Raw genomic sequence first — 7,734 nt, 5'->3', positions numbered from 1 at the left:
AGGGAACCCCGGTATTCAGCAGGCAATAGTCAAAGATACAGCCAGAGTTATACTCAGGAATATCAAACAAATGATCAGCATGATTTCTCTAGCAAACTAAGCAATGATTAAACCTGGGAGAAGTCCCTTTATAAAATAAAAAACCCCACACAGTATAATGCCCCCCATAACTGCCCTCCACACAGTATAATGCCCCTATAACTGCCCTCCACACAGTATAATGCCCCTATAACTGCCCTCCACACAGTATAATGCCCCCATAGCTGCCTCCACACAGTATAATGCCCCTATAACTGCCTCCACACAGTATAATGCTCCTATAACTGCCCTCCACACAGTATAATGCCCCTATAACTGCCCTCCACACAGTATAATGCCCTATAACAGCCCTCCACACAGTATAATGCCCCCATAGCTGCCTCCACACAGTATAATGCTCCTATAACTGCCCTCCACACAGTATAATGCCCCTATAACTGCCCTCCACACAGTATAATGCCCCTATAACTGCCCTCCACACAGTATAATGCCCCCATAGCTGCCTCCACACAGTATAATGCCCCCATAGCTGCCTCCACACAGTATAATGCTCCTATAACTGCCCTCCACACAGTATAATGCCCCTATAACTGCCCTCCACACAGTATAATGCCCTATAACAGCCCTCCACACAGTATAATGCCCCTATAACTGCCCTCCACACAGTATAATGCCCCCATAACTGCCCTCCACACAGTATAATGCCCCTATAACTGCCCTCCACACAGTATAATGCCCCCATAACAGCCCTCCACACAGTATAATGCCCCCATAACTGCCCTCACACAGTATAATGCCCCTATAACTGCCCTCCACACAGTATAATGCTCCTATAACTGCCCTCCACACAGTATAATGCCCCTATAGCTGCCTCCACACAGTATAATGCTCCTATAACTGCCCTCCACACAGTATAATGCCCCTATAACTGCCCTCCACACAGTATAATGCCCCTATAACTGCCCTCCACACAGTATAATGCCCCTATAACTGCCCTCCACACAGTATAATCCCCCTATAACTGCCTCCACACAGTATAATGCCCCCATAACTGCCCTCCACACAGTATAATGCCCCTATAACTGCCCTCCACTCAGTATAATGCCCTATAACAGCCCTCCACACAGTATAATGCCCCTATAACTGCCCTCCACACAGTATAATGCCCCTATAACTGCCCTCCACACAGTATAATGCCCCCATAGCTGCCTCCACACAGTATAATGCCCCCATAGCTGCCCTCCACACAGTATAATGCCCCTATAACTGCCCTCCACACAGTATAATGCCCCTATAACTGCCCTCCAAACAGTATAATGCCCCTATAACTGCCCTCCACACAGTATAATGCCCCTATAACTGCCCTCCACACAGTATAATGCCCCCATAACAGCCCTCACACAGTATAATGCCCCTATAACTGCCCTCCACACAGTATAATGCCCCTATAACTGCCCTCCACACAGTATAATGCCCCTATAACTGCCCTCCACACAGTATAATCCCCCTATAACTGCCTCCACACAGTATAATGCCCCCATAACTGCCCTCCACACAGTATAATGCCCCTATAACTGCCCTCCACTCAGTATAATGCCCTATAACAGCCCTCCACACAGTATAATGCCCCTATAACTGCCCTCCACACAGTATAATGCCCCTATAACTGCCCTCCACACAGTATAATGCCCCCATAGCTGCCTCCACACAGTATAATGCCCCCATAGCTGCCCTCCACACAGTATAATGCCCCTATAACTGCCCTCCACACAGTATAATGCCCCTATAACTGCCCTCCAAACAGTATAATGCCCCCATAACTGCCCTCCACACAGTATAATGCCCCTATAACTGCCCTCCACACAGTATAATGCCCCCATAACAGCCCTCCACACAGTATAATGCCCCCATAACTGCCCTCACACAGTATAATGCCCCTATAACTGCCCTCCACACAGTATAATGCTCCTATAACTGCCCTCCACACAGTATAATGCCCCTATAGCTGCCTCCACACAGTATAATGCTCCTATAACTGCCCTCCACACAGTATAATGCCCCCATAACAGCCCTCCACACAGTATAATGCCCCCATAACTGCCCTCACACAGTATAATGCCCCTATAACTGCCCTCCACACAGTATAATGCTCCTATAACTGCCCTCCACACAGTATAATGCCCCTATAGCTGCCTCCACACAGTATAATGCTCCTATAACTGCCCTCCACACAGTATAATGCCCCTATAACTGCCCTCCACACAGTATAATGCCCCTATAACTGCCCTCCACACAGTATAATGCCCCTATAACTGCCCTCCACACAGTATAATCCCCCTATAACTGCCTCCACACAGTATAATGCCCCCATAACTGCCCTCCACACAGTATAATGCCCCTATAACTGCCCTCCACTCAGTATAATGCCCTATAACAGCCCTCCACACAGTATAATGCCCCTATAACTGCCCTCCACACAGTATAATGCCCCTATAACTGCCCTCCACACAGTATAATGCCCCCATAGCTGCCTCCACACAGTATAATGCCCCCATAGCTGCCCTCCACACAGTATAATGCCCCTATAACTGCCCTCCACACAGTATAATGCCCCTATAACTGCCCTCCAAACAGTATAATGCCCCTATAACTGCCCTCCACACAGTATAATGCCCCTATAACTGCCCTCCACACAGTATAATGCCCCCATAACAGCCCTCACACAGTATAATGCCCCTATAACTGCCCTCCACACAGTATAATGCCCCTATAACTGCCCTCCACACAGTATAATGCCCCTATAACTGCCCTCCACACAGTATAATCCCCCTATAACTGCCTCCACACAGTATAATGCCCCCATAACTGCCCTCCACACAGTATAATGCCCCTATAACTGCCCTCCACTCAGTATAATGCCCTATAACAGCCCTCCACACAGTATAATGCCCCTATAACTGCCCTCCACACAGTATAATGCCCCTATAACTGCCCTCCACACAGTATAATGCCCCCATAGCTGCCTCCACACAGTATAATGCCCCCATAGCTGCCCTCCACACAGTATAATGCCCCTATAACTGCCCTCCACACAGTATAATGCCCCTATAACTGCCCTCCAAACAGTATAATGCCCCCATAACTGCCCTCCACACAGTATAATGCCCCTATAACTGCCCTCCACACAGTATAATGCCCCCATAACAGCCCTCCACACAGTATAATGCCCCCATAACTGCCCTCACACAGTATAATGCCCCTATAACTGCCCTCCACACAGTATAATGCTCCTATAACTGCCCTCCACACAGTATAATGCCCCTATAGCTGCCTCCACACAGTATAATGCTCCTATAACTGCCCTCCACACAGTATAATGCCCCTATAACTGCCCTCCACACAGTATAATGCCCCTATAACTGCCCTCCACACAGTATAATGCCCCCATAACAGCCCTCCACACAGTATAATGCCCCCATAACTGCCCTCACACAGTATAATGCCCCTATAACTGCCCTCCACACAGTATAATGCTCCTATAACTGCCTCCACACAGTATAATGCCCCTATAACTGACCTCCACACAGTATAATGCCCCATAACTGCCTCCACACAGTAAAATGCTCCTATAACTGCCCGCACACAGTATAATGCCCCTATAACTGCCCTCCACACAGTATAATGTCCCTATAACTGTAATGATGGTGTAGGGAGACAGACAGGTGAGCCCTAATCTACCCGCCACTCAGTCCCTGCCTACTTGCAACGACCCGCCCTAGGTGACGGGGTACAACTGGGCGACGGTTCCTACATTTAATAGGTGCACGACAGACAAACAGACAAGTGTACAAAGAAGCCGGGGAAATGGGGAAGTTGCCCACGGGAACACCGTGAGCAACAAGCGAGGTGAACGAGCCGAGTCAAACCAGGAGATGAGCGAGGTACAAAACGCAGAGCAGAAGAGTGGTCAGTAAAGCCAAGTTCAATAACAAGCAGAGGGTCAGTAGTTCAAGAAGCTGCAGCAGGGCCAGGAAACCAACAGAGAAGAATCACAAGCAAAGGAGGAACAGGAAAGGCAGGTATAAATAGACAGAGGGCGGGAGCTAGCTCCCTCTGGCCAGGCTGTGATAGGCTCTCCCACTCCTAAACCTGCCATCCTGAGTGGTGGAAGATGGAGTCAGTCTCACAGACATAGAAGCAGGTGCAGACTGATTACCTATGGGCGTAGACACAGAAGCTGTGTCTGGCAGATCCTTTACTGTACCCCCCCTTTTATGAGGGGCCACCGGACCCTTTCTAGGTGGACCTGGTTTATTGGGGAAACGAAGGTGGAACCTCCTGACCAATACCCCAGCGTGAACATCCCGGGCGGGTACCCAAGTCCTCTCCTCAGGCCCGTATCCCCTCCAATGGACCAGGTACTGGAGGGAGCCTTGGACCATCCTGCTGTCCACAATCTTGGCCACCTCGAATTCTACCCACTCAGGGGTGAGAACAGGGACCGGAGGTTTCCTCGAGGGAGCCAAGTAAGGGGAGCAGCGTTTAAGGAGGGAGGCATGAAACACGTTGTGTACTCGAAAAGACGGGGGCAACTCCAGTCGGAAGGAGACAGGGTTGAGGACTTCAATGACCTTGTACGGCCCTTTAAACCGGGGAGCAAACTTCTTAGATGGGACTTTAAGGCGCAAATTTTTTGACGATAGCCACACCAGATCCCCGACCACAAACAAGGGGTTAGCAGAACGTCTTCTGTCTGCCTGAGTCTTTTGTATGCTCTGGGATGCCTCTAGGTTCTTCTGAACCTGGGCCCAGACTGTGCACAGTTCCCGATGAACGACCTCTACCTCGGGATTGTTGGAACTACCAGGTGAAACGGAGGAGAACCATGGATTAAACCCAAAATTACAGAAAAAGGGGGAGACCCCTGACGAGTTACTGACCCGGTTATTAAGGTAAAATCGGCGAGGGGAATGAATGAGACCCAATCATATTAACAGTCAGAGATAAAACACCTTAAATATTATTCTAGAGACTGTTTAGTCCTCTCAGTTTGGCCATTAGTTTCAGGATGAAAGCCAAGGAGAAGGACAGATCAATCTCCAACTTTTTACAGAAGGCTCTCCAAAACAATGAAACAAATTGTACCCCTCTGTCAGAAACAATATTGACAGGGACCCCATGGAGACGCAGGATGTGTTTGACAAACAAGGTAGCTAACGTCTTAGCATTGGGTAGTTTCTTGAGTCGCACAAAGTGGCACATCTTACTGAAGCGGTCTACTACAACCCACACCACCGACTTGCCTTGAGATGGAGGCAAATCGGTGATAAAATCCATGGAGATATGAGTCCAAGGTCTCTGGGGAATGGGCAAAGAACATAGTAAGCCCGCTGGTCGGGACCTGGGAGTCTTGGACCTAGCACAAACTTCACAAGCGGCGATGTAGGCCTTAACGTCTTTAGGCAACCCAGGCCACCAATAGTTTCTGGCAATGAGGTGCTTGGCATCCAGGATGCCAGGATGACCAAATAGTGCGGAGTCATGATTTTCCCTAAGTACCCTTAGCCGGAATTGCAGGGGAACAAACAACTTGTTCTCAGGAAGGTTCCCGGGAGCTGAACCTTGATCAGCCGGAATTTCAGAGACTAAATCAGAATCAATAGAGGAAACGATTATTCCTGGAGGCAAAACACAAGCAGGATCTTCCTCCAAAGGAGGGCTGGCCATGAAGCTACGCGACAGTGCGTCAGCCTTAATATTTTTAGACCCAGCCCTACCCTTAGGGAGCTTGGCTCCTGGTACCAAATCAATTGCGCAATCGTATTCTCTATGAGGAGGTAACACTTCGGAGGCCTCTTTAGAGAAAACATCAGCGAAGTCCTGAACAAACTCAGGTAGAGTGTTCACCTCCTCAGGGGGAGAAATACAATTAACAGAAAAACATGACGTCAAGCATTCATTACCCCATTTGGTATGATCCCCAGTATTCCAGTCAAACGTGGGATTATGCAACTGCAACCAGGGAAGGCCTAAAACCAAATCGGACAATAATCCCTGCCTCACCAGTACAGAGCACTGCTCCAAATGCATGGAGCCAACAAGGAGTTCAAAAACAGGGGTATGCTGTGTAAAATAACCATTAGCAAGAGGAGTGGAGTCGATACCCACTACCGGGACAGGTTTAGGCAAATCAATCAATGGCATAGCTAGAGACATAGCAAATTCCACAGGCATGATATTAGCAGAAGACCCTGAATCCACGAAGGCACTGCCGGTAGCAGACCTACCACCAAAAGAGACCTGAAAGGGAAGCAAAATTTTATTACGCTTCATATTTACGGGAAATACCTGTGCGCCCAAGTGACTTCCCCGATGGTCACTTAGGCGCGGAAGTTCCTCCGACTGGTTATTCTTACGCCTAGGACATTTGTTCACTTGATGCTTGTCATCCCCACAGTAGAAGCAGAGACCATTCTTCCTGCGGAACTCTCTACGTTGTTGGGGGGACACGGAGGCCCCGAGTTGCATTGGTTCATCCGAGTTTTCCGTGGAAGAACGAAGCAACGGAACCTCGGGAGGCATCATGGGGGAGCCAGAGGAGAAGGCACAAAAACGTTCAAGTCGTCGTTCCCTGAGACGTCGGTCAAGTCGTACCGCTAAAGGCATAACCTGATCTAGGGAGTCAGAAGAGGGATAGCTAACTAGCAGGTCTTTCAGGGCGTTCGACAGACCCAATCTAAACTGGCACCTTAAGGCAGGGTCATTCCACCGAGAGGCTACACACCACTTCCTAAAGTCAGAATAATACTCCTCAACAGGTCTCTCACCCTGACGTAGGGTCACCAGCTGACTCTCGGCAAAGGCAGTCTTGTCAGTCTCGTCATTAAATGAGCACGAGAGCAGAAAATAAAAGATCAACGGAGGAAAGTTCAGGGGTGTCAGGAGCCAAGGAGAAGGCCCATTCTTGGGGCCCTTCCTGGAGCCGGGATATAATTATACCCACCCGCTGACTCTCAGAACCTGAGGAGTGGGGCTTTAAGCGAAAATAGAGCCTACAACTCTCCCGAAAGGAGAAAAAAGTCTTCCGGTCCCCTTAGAACCGGTCAGGCAACTTGAGGTGGGGTTCAAGAGGTGAGGTGAGGGGCACTATCAGGGTAGCATCAGGCTGGTTGTCCCTCTGAGCCAGGGCCTGGACCTGTAGGGAGAGGCCCTGCATTTGCTGAGCCAGGGTCTCAAGGGGGTCCATAGAGTGTCAGGGACCAGGGTAGACTAGATATTTGGGCTTGTGATTATGTAATGATGGGGCAGGGAGACAGAACAGGTGAGCCCTAATCTACCCGCCACTCAGTCAAACATGCAACGACCCGCCCTAGGCGACGGGGTACAACTGGGCAACGGTCCCTACACTCAATAGGTGCACGACAGACAAACAGACAAGGGTACAAAGAAGCCGGGGAAATGGGGAAGTTGCCCACGGGAACACCGTGAGCAATAAGTGAGGTGAACGAGCCGAGTCAAACCAGGAGATGAGCAAGGTACAAAACGCAGAGCAGAAGAGTGGTCAGTAAAGCCAAGGTCAATCACAAGCAGAGGATCAGTAGTTCAAGAAGCTGCAGCAGGGCCAGGAAACCAACAGAGAAGAATCACAAGCAAAGGAGGAACAGGAAAGGCAGGTATAAATAGACAGAGGGCGGG

Source organism: Rhinoderma darwinii, chromosome 4 (genome assembly GCF_050947455.1).
Source record: "Rhinoderma darwinii isolate aRhiDar2 chromosome 4, aRhiDar2.hap1, whole genome shotgun sequence".
NCBI lineage: Eukaryota > Metazoa > Chordata > Amphibia > Anura > Rhinodermatidae > Rhinoderma > Rhinoderma darwinii.
Note: the sequence above shows the minus strand (reverse complement) of the source record.